Raw genomic sequence first — 10,000 nt, 5'->3', positions numbered from 1 at the left:
GGTCTCACTCACCACTCCGTCAGTCAGTCTGCCTGTCACTCTCAGTCACCAGTGAGACTCAGTCACTCTCAGTCGGTCACTCAGTCACTCTCAGTTAGTCTGTCTCCCCAAGTCACTGCCTCTCTCTCTCTCTCTCTCTCTCTCTCTCTCTCTCTCTCTCTCTCTTCACCTGCCCTTCCAAAGTCCAGCTCCAGTGGGGGTGGGTGGGGTGGGGTGGGCGGGGGTTGTGAAGCCCAAAAGGATGAGACGGAGTCGGTGCACAGAGAGACAGGACACAGAGTCAGATGGAGGTGATCTCCCGACAAAGTGCCGATGACAGCTTTATTTATACCATTTTGCACAAGGATATGAATATTTTTTTTTCTGTGGATTAATTGGTATAGACAATTGATTGATAGGTATGAGCAAGTTTTTCTTCTTCTTCTTCTTCTTCTTCTTTCTGATCTAGTCATGGTTGGTCAAGTGTTAGACAGGTGATCATTTTTCTGTTCCTTGACAGAAACTTTTCCTAGCAACGTGGACTCTGTTGTGTTTTACGTTTCTATGCGACGCGGTTTCTAAGTGCATGGGACCACCGTAGGAGCTTGCAGTATGTAGCAGCGACTACGGAGTCTATCAGCTTAGGGTGAAATTCAGGTCACCTACTGCCACAGTGAGCTAGGATTCTTTCTTTCCCACAAAAATATTCTTACAAGTTTTAATAAATTTATAATCAATCTAAAATCATAAACTCATATCTTCATTATACACCCCTCTGTAGGGCACAGTAAGCAGCAAACTACATTTCCCCTTCCTCTGTGTGGATACCGACATCTCCCTGACATAAGACACAGGTCGCCATGACTCCACTACCGAAGGGACTAAACAAGTTCTTACATGGTGAACGATGCAAGGGCATTCATATCATAGAAACTATTTCTGTGTGTTAACTATAAACAATCAAGTCAAGTATGATGTACGATTATTCTTTTTTTTTTTTATACTTGATATGTAATTCTAATAAAATATTGACGTAGTAGGTAAATGCAAGAGATAGATAGAAGGAAGGCATGATTGAGTGCGGTAAGAGAGCAAGTGTCGATGATCAGGTTTGTGCCTATAGACTAGGTCTTAATCCAAACCAGACGAGGGCAGCAAAACATCCAAGGTTGCAGAAGGTTTCTCTCAACCCTGGGGGGTGGGGGGAGGGGGGAGGTTCTAAGCCTCCCCTCTGTTGGTCCCCATTTTCTTGCCTGCCGGCCCCCCTGCCTACGACCGTGCCTGTCTTAGGTTGTTCCTCCCTTGACGAATCTTACCCGTCTCTGGCTAGCCAGCCATCTTCCGGGGCCATACAGGGAGATGTAAAGCTGGTAAGTGAGAGAGAAGCCATATTCTTGGAAAAGGTTAGCTTTTTCCTTCTTGGCAGATGTATGCCCTGTGGCTTCCAGGCCCAGCACTTGTCTTGCAGTATCTTTACTTCTTGAAAAATTATGGGATTTGTTGATTTCACGTGTAAGGCACAAATGCTAGTCAAGGGCTGTCATGAGGGAGGGAGGGAGGGAGGGAGGAAGGAAGGAAGGAAGGAGGGAGGGAGGGAGGGAGGGAGGGAGGGAGGAAGGAAGGAAGGAAGGAAGGAAGGAAGGAAGGAAGGAAGGAAGGAAGGAAGGAAGGAAGGAAGGAAGGAAGGAAGGAAGAAAAAAAGCTAATAGAAGTAGCAGAGGGAAGGAAGAAAAGATGAGAAGATTGATGAAGTGTCAGACAGGGTTATTCAAGTCAATATTCTCTCGTAACTCTATTTCTATAAAACTCTCCATCACTAGTTTCACTAGCATGGTAACAATAAAAGGGGGGTATTCTCAGTGGAAATGGGGTGGTCAATGTTTGACTGACGGTAGGTTTCGGTACTTTATGCTGAGATCGCCATTGGGCCCCGGCGTGTTCCGTTCTTCAGGAGCACTGTCCTGAAAAGCTCCTGGGAAACTTATGTTCTCATCCTTTCCACACTGCTCGGCAGAGGTTAGTTAACCCTTAGCGAAAAGGCAGGTCAAAGCAAGGCCAAGAGTATAATAAAAAAAAAGCGAAATCAAGGTGGGTAATAGGGGGAGCCGGCTGCAAAGGCCCCTGCTTCGTGGGGGTCTTCTTCCAGCCTGAGTTTTGCTACACAGCTTGAATGGCATGGCTCCCTCAGCCACCCCTTTCTCCAACTTGCTCTCTTTCAATAAAACATAATAAACCTTTCAGGTTGCCTCTCCTCCCTGAGGCCGTCCACACTTCTTCACTCTTTAGGTAACTATCAATAAAACTTGTACTGTGCTTCATGACTGTGTCTCTGCCCTTCGATTCTTGTTGGCGGCGGGGAGGGACCAAAACCGAGCGCAATACACAACGCTTCCCCCTGACAGTTTCACCTACTGCACAGGGAGAGAGACCTCCCCAGATGTGGCTGCCCAAACAACACCGTGAACGTGTGGGATGACACCAAGGACTTCCCGCGGGGAGCGGTGGCGGTGGGGGCCGGGAGCCCCATCGATCTGGAAGATGATGGACGATGAAAACCCGGTCCTAGAACAGCGTTGCTTTAGGAGTGAGTGTGATCTCTGGGCCCACAAGCCAGGGTGGAGGAGCCACCCCCTGCCAGGCCTCCCTCGGCCCTGATCACTCCCTCTGAGCCTGGGTACGGCCTAGGAATGCGAACCGGCGACGAGATCTGCAAAGCGCGTCCGGCCCCTCCCTTCCCCAACCCCTTTGACTCGGATGGTCACACACACACACACACACACACACACACCAACCGCCCTCAGCACCCCCACAGCCCCACCCCGACCCTTCCAGGGAAGACATCTTGTATGGCGTCAGCCTCCACGCCCAGGATTCTCAAAGGGTTCACGGGGTTGCCTGGGTTACGAAAGGGAGGCTGAGTTCGGTCTCCGCTTTCAGGGGCGTATCTCAAGAGATCCCGCCCTTATCCCCCATCCCCCACCCCCACCCCCCGCCATTTGCATGCTGCAGCCTGTGGGTGGGGGAGTTGAAGAGAGACATTCAATGGAGAGAAGCCCCGAGGGGGAAGTCAAATGCTCCCATTGAATTGGACCGGGGGGAAGTTTCTGCATTTGAAAGGAGCGATTGAAGGAAGCCCGCTGAAGTCGATCGTCCCTGACCCTCCCCTCCCCCACTCCCGAGTGAGCCCGGCTGACTCGGTGGGAACCGAAAGCTGGGGGTTTCGTGCCGAGGGGGGGGGGTGAACTAAACTCCTGGTCCCCGGGGAAATTGCACAGGGGAAAAGCCGAGTTGGTATCTCAGACGGAGCGGGGTCAAGGGGATGAGATGCTTGTGGACGACACAGGGAGGGCTGTTCGGTGACCTCCCGCCTTCCCCTTCCTCTGAATGAGAAGAGGGCAGAGGGGAACGGGTGGGGGTGGGGGTGGGGGCGGGACCCGGATGTGACCGTCAGCCTGCCCGGGGACTGAGGCTGGGGGGCGGCGGTGGCGGCGGCGGCCCCGCCCTGCCGCCCCTGGCCGCTCGATCCGTTCGTTCTGGGACCTGCGGGCAAGGGCAAGAAAAACACATGCCCGACAGCGGGGTCGCTTTGGCTAGGCGGACTCACCCCAGCAGCGCGGCTTCATGCCTCACGTCATGGTCGCTCCCACTCCCCCAGCCCACCCCAGCCCCGACTCTAGCCAGGGAGACAGACAGTCAGGAATTTTCTGGTTGAGCCTGGGTCGGTCAGAGACATAGGTCATGGATGCCTCCCCACCCACAAGAAGGTGGAACCACCCACCTGGGAGATGGAGGAGGAGACTTTCGTCCCCACGTGGAGGTGACCCCATCCAAAATCATAATAAAAATAACAACCGTTTTCTTTGGAAGACTTCCTTCCTTCCTTCCTTCCTTGCCCTGCCTTGAGAAAAACCCTCCCTTTCTGTCGTCTCTCTTCTCTCTCTCGTCACTAGGTGGCGTGCTTGCCTGATTCAGAGATCACTTCCTCAAGCCGAGGGGATCTGCTGGCCAGGGACCTTGGCCCAAGTGTGTTTTCGAACAGAACAGTTGATGTTCTAGGGTACCCTTGGTGGGGATGAGCAAAGCCAAACTCCCCTCCTCGCTGACAAGTCCTCAGAACTCTCAGGAGAGCGACCGAGAGGACGGATCTCGGAGACGGAAAGGCTTCTTGAGCCCTGACAGATGCTAGCCAGCCGGGAGGAGGACTGGACTTGAGGCCTGGGATGGGGACGAGAATGGTCTGCTTCGCCAGCAGGCAGGCCCGGTTCACGGGAACGCTATGTCCACCCGCCTCAAGAAACGGGGCGTGGTTAGGAGGGTGCGGGGCCGGGGACACCCGCCTCCAGGGGGAAAAAAAAAAAAAAATAGTCGTTTCCCTTCCCCTGGGACGATGGCTGGCTCCAGCGGGGCGAGCCCGGGAACGGGTGGTTGGTTGGTCAGTCAGTCCATAGACAAGGCTGGTAGACGACTCGTGGGGGATGGCCAGACGCTGGTCCCACACAAGGTGTGTGGGCGGGGGGTGCAGTGGTTCTGGGGTCCGTCTGGACAGTGGCCGCAACGACTGCATGTCAGAAATGTGGAGCTGGCCACTGAGCGACCTGGCCCCTGGCCGGCCTAGCCGGTGGCCAGCGGCATCCTCTCCCTGTCCCCCCGGCCCCCGTTCCGCAGCCCTCTGTCCTGTGGCTTGATTTGGGCTGGCTGTCTCACCCCTTCCTAACCAGCCCCCCACTCCCCCTTTTCGTCACGATCTTTTGTAGAGCTGTAACGTGTGTTTTATGTTTCTATTTTACCTAGGCCCTTTTATGGTCAGGGCATCGTCCGTCCCCTGTTGCTAGGAAAGCTCATTCCCAAGGAGGTCATGCCCCTCGGAGGAGGGCGATTGAAACATGACTTCGGATGAGATGAGATATTCCCGGCCCGTGACAAGTCCAGGGCAGCAACAAGACAAGACGGAAGGAAGGAAGAAATAGGGGAAGAGGAAGGGGGTGGGGGCTGAGGGGAGCGGGGAGGGAGAGCCAGAGAGAGACAGAGACAGAGGGAGAGGGAGAGGGGGAGAGAGGGAGAGAGAGAAGAGGATGAACTATACTATCTATCCGTCAACTGTCCTCATCAGGGATCCTCAATTTCCTTTCCTTAAGGAAGAGCATCTTTTTCAGGGAAAGGCCTAGATGGCTCATTCGCTCTGTCCAGCAGGCAAGCATTGTGCTGTCTGTGGTTTCGTTCCCAGGCTGACATCATGGCGAGGAACAACGGGTACGAAGGTTCCATGAAATAACACCAAGCACCCGTGACGGTAGAGCAACACAGACCGTCGGTAAGACGGTTTTCATCCACGAGCCCCGTGACCCCGACCGTCATTCTGCCGTCTCCCCTAAGTCGGGGTTGGATCCCTCAGGGCCCTTATTGGTATAAGAGCGACAGCCCGATGAAACCCCACCGTTTTAGGCATTTCAGGAGGGTGCCTGGGCTTGAGATTTCCGGGACCCCACGCCTCATGTGCAGTGCTCAGAAGGATGACGACAGGAGAGGAAATCTAAGGGATACGAAGGAGGGTGGTTGTGAATCTCTCAGGACACACAGGCCTGGTCCGGACCCTTAGGTGGAAGCGGTCCGCTCTGCGATGGCAGCGGCGGCTGCTTCCCTTCCTAGTCATGCGGAATCGGAGATGGCAGATCGGGAGTGCCGGACGGACGGGTCACTAGGTGGATTAGCCTTCCCCCTGACCCCACCCCCACCCCCACCCCCACCCCCACCCCCACCCCCACTTTGTAATATTTCATTTCATTTTATTTTATATTTTATTTTGGGGGGTGGGGGTGGGGGGTTTAAAGGTTAGTTAACACGGATCCAGGCGTCGACTCCCTGGGCTCTGGCTCCACGGGGCATCACAGGAAGTACTTGGACATATGTCAACGTGTGAGGTTGGAAAGAACTTCTGTGGGTGGGGGTGAGCTGAGCCGTCTCTTTGGGCAGCACACAAACTGTCCGGGTTGGATTGGGTTTCCCACGGCCCTGACCGACTGTGGATGTCTGCAACCACCCACCCACCCACCCACCCACCAAGGAGCCCGTCTTCATGTCTCTCTGAGTCGGGACCAGGCTGCTTCTGTGTCGCAGAGACATCAGGATGTCGAGCGTCTGACAGCCAGGGGGTTCGGATCGGGTTTGGTGTGCTGGTAGGAGAGAGGCATGCACTGGATCCACCTGGGCCACCAGCTTTATGGATTCGGTGGCTGCTGCCACCTTGGTGGGCCAGTCAGCTAGGGCATGTCCCCAAAGCCCAGGTTTCGTTCCTTCCACGGGAGCCTCCGTTTGGATGACAGCCGTATCGTGGGGTAACAGAATCATCATCGTCAGGGATCCGATGAGACTAGAACGTTCCCGATTTCTAGGAGTTCCACATCATTTCCAAAGCAGTGATGGACCCCTACCTACAAACAGAGCACACAGAAAGCTTTGTAGGCCTATCTTGTCGGACAGTGTTTCCCGTGGAAACTTCACACAATCAAAACCAGTTTAGCCACTTAGAATTGGACTGGAGTAAGTTTGTCTGAAGTATCAACACAGGTTTCTGGTTTCTTCCCTCCCTCCGCCTCCCCCTCGCCCTCTCCTCTCCTCTCCTCTCCTCTCCTCTCCTCTCCTCTCCTCTCCTCTCCTCTCCTCTCCTCTCCCTCCCTCCCCCTCTCCTCTCCAGCTCCCTCTCCCTCTCTTTCTCACTCGCACTTACTTACACACTCCGTAGACTAGGATAACTGTGGTTAGGGTCCGGAGTCGACCACCACCTCTTCAAATAGACAGAAGATAATGCAAGTCACACAGCGAGGTTTATTTCCAGCTAGCTGGGGTCCAAGTGTCTGCCCGACGCAGCGGGTTTCCACAAGGACCCAGAGCACTCAAAGCCAGGGGTTTCTATGGCATTTTCGAAAAGCACTGACTCACAGTAACTTTCCATAAATTTTGGCTTGTGCTACATCCTGGGGGTTAAGCAAAAGCAAGATAAGACCACTCCTCAAATGTTAGGGTGGTTCAGCAAGATAAGCTGACCAGAGTCGCAACCGCCCGCAACCCGGTGTCCATGATTAACTTGTTCTTCAACACCTGTTTATCAAGCCTTACCCAGTTCCTCCTTTCCTGAGTCCTGCACTCAGAAAACGGCTCTTTGGCCCTTAAGATGGCCATTCTCATGCTAATTCATTCCTACACTGTGAAAAAAGATGCTTGGCTGTCTGTGTGCCCAGAGGGACAATGAAAGTCTTCACAGGCAAAATACGGGAGGGGACCCGGTTGCTGGCAAAACTCAGCTCTTTTACTAGGAAGCACACCACACTCCATTTTCTTAACGAATGAAAGACCCAATGAAGGCAACACCCAGCACAGGAAAATCGTTTGAAAAGTCGATGCCTTTAAAGGCAATGCACACACATCACACACAACACACACAACACACACAACACACACACAACACACACAACACACACACACACACAACACACACACACACACACACACACACACACACACACACACACACACACACACACACACACACACACACGCCCTTTCACAGTCTCTCACATAGGAAGAGCAGACCAATAGTCCCAGGACACTTTGTCTTCCTGACACAGAGAAAACTAGATTTTATTCTTGTGCCAGCTTACTTCTGCTATTAAAAATCATCTTAAAGAAACTCATTTAGATCGTAGCTGGCCTGATCACACACGTCGATTCTTTTCCCAAGGTTCCTTTTCACAGCCCTTCTGCAACTTTCTTCTTTATGTTCAGCTTTCGTCCAAAGATTTCCTTTTTTCAGGAACCAGCCTCTCACACTTTTAGGACACCATTTCTTTTCCTCTCTCAATTCCTCTCTTCCTTCCCTCTTTCCTTTCTGCCACCAGCCCCTCCCTCTCCCTCCAACCCCCTTCCTCCTCCCCTCCCCCCCCCAGTGAAAATGCATTTCTGTGTCTCATACCTTCTTTGACTGAAAGCATAAAGCATACGTCCCACTTTTCCTGCATACAGAGATGTTTCCTGTATTTATTATTGCCAGTGGCTTTTGTGACACTTAGAAGGATTCTTAGCTTGCCGAGACATCACTTCCTGTTTTTTTTTTCCCCCTTAATCTATAAAATTTTGGTTTCTGTTGTTAAGTAGCAAGCATATCAAAAATGTGTGGAGAACGACCACCACTCAGCTTTCATAAACCCACTTTTCTCATATGGAATATGTTTTCAGGAAGAAGTAACACGTGGCAGAGGCGATGGAGGCCTCCCGTGCATCACTTGAGCCCATTTGCCTCCTGTTTCTGCGGAGGTAAACATGAGCCAGATTGGGGTGTTCACCCTTCCCGTGTGTGTTCTTAGGCTTTTAGTATATGTGTCACAGCAGTCTTGCTTGGCATGTTCTGAAACGACGAAACCTTCTCACAGGGCACATCGCTTGGCCATTTCTTAACTCATCATGGTTCCTGAGGGGAAGCCAAAGTAATACACGTACCTTGTACTCATTCGTGTCGGCAACCAAAGATGACAAACAAACCTCTTGCACGGTCCATTTGCTAATGGGCACTGGTTCCAGGGTTCCACAGTTAAAACAGCAGTACTGCAGTGAACTTTCTGGACACGTCTCCGTGAGGAGAGTTGGCATGGCGAGAATGACCGTCGCCTACGATGCCCACAGGATGGGTGAGTGCATTGGCATCTCCAAATAAACTAGGTGTTGCGGACCACTCTCCGAGGTGATCGCAGAAGTCTCCCTGCCGCCAGCAGAGACGAGAGAGCCCACGGCTCCAAACTCAGCAACGTGGTAAGCATCGGGGTTCGGTTAGATTTTCACATACGTCCGCCCATCGAATGGCAGTGCCACGGTATCTCAAGGTTGTTTCCGTGTACAGTTCTCGGGTGACTGGTGAGAGGAAGTAGCTCGTCAGGGGGAAAAGGACTATTCCGGGATGCTCGCCTGTGAATCACCCTTCCCGGATTCTTGCACCATCGTCTGGATTTCCAGCGAGCCCTCCGTCAGTGACACGGCACGCAATCAGAAGTTTGGATTCTAGCATGAACGCATGTTTCGACCTCTGCTGTGTGTGCTTCTTGTCTGCTCTGGTATCCACGAGTCTTTCCTTTGCTTTGGTTTTCATGGACAGATCTTGGATCCATCCTTCCTGACAGGAAGTGTCTGCATAAATGGACAGCAGCCTGTGTGCTGTGCCATTGAGTCGCGGGTTATTTTCACCTTTCAAAAGCGTTTCCCCCCCACCCCCATGGAGGTTTGACGTCGATCTTGTGTGGCTATCCTGGATACCTATCAGCTACATGACGGATATTTATGTGCCTCGTTTCTCCAAGTTTCAGAGGTAGTAATTTTGCCTCCTCTCATTTCTGAATCTTAGACCGTTAGCATCATCAACTCCTCTGAAGCGTATCTGATATTTGTATTTGTTTGAATAGAAGAATCTTAATCTATAGAATAGGTTCCAGAGAAGTTATTACAGATGCATACCGTCTGTGTGATCCTGGTGCGAGCATATTACATCTTATTCCAGAACACAGTGCAGTGTATCAGACTTCCAATATTTGGATGTGCACTTTGAACCCCCGCCCCCACCCCCACCCCCACCACCCCCACACACATGTGAGATACACTTTTCACGGATGTCAATACAGTGTACGGGGTGGCTGGTGGGTGGGCACAAAAAACAAAAACAAAAAAGGACTCCCTGAAGTATATACTTTGGCCAAAATACTGGGACTCTTTCAACGTGAAAAGCAAAGCAGAAATATGGACTTTTAAAGACCCTACCTGTCTGGTATGTGCAGTGTAAATCAACGAGACGAATACCCGGGTCAGTAAAATGTTCACAAGGAAAGATTTCCTATGAACTCTCAGTAAGCTTGTCCACATCGAGCCCTCACGTATGTAGGCCGTTTGGGCAGCCGTGCGAAAACTGCCTCTTAAAGGATCAAGCATCAGAATCAGAGAGGAAGAGTTTGCAGTAGACTCACTGGCACCCGGATAGTTTAATGCA

The sequence above is a fragment of the Manis pentadactyla genome, unplaced genomic scaffold, assembly GCF_030020395.1.
Source record: "Manis pentadactyla isolate mManPen7 unplaced genomic scaffold, mManPen7.hap1 scaffold_462, whole genome shotgun sequence".
Classification (NCBI taxonomy): domain Eukaryota; kingdom Metazoa; phylum Chordata; class Mammalia; order Pholidota; family Manidae; genus Manis; species Manis pentadactyla.
Note: the sequence above shows the minus strand (reverse complement) of the source record.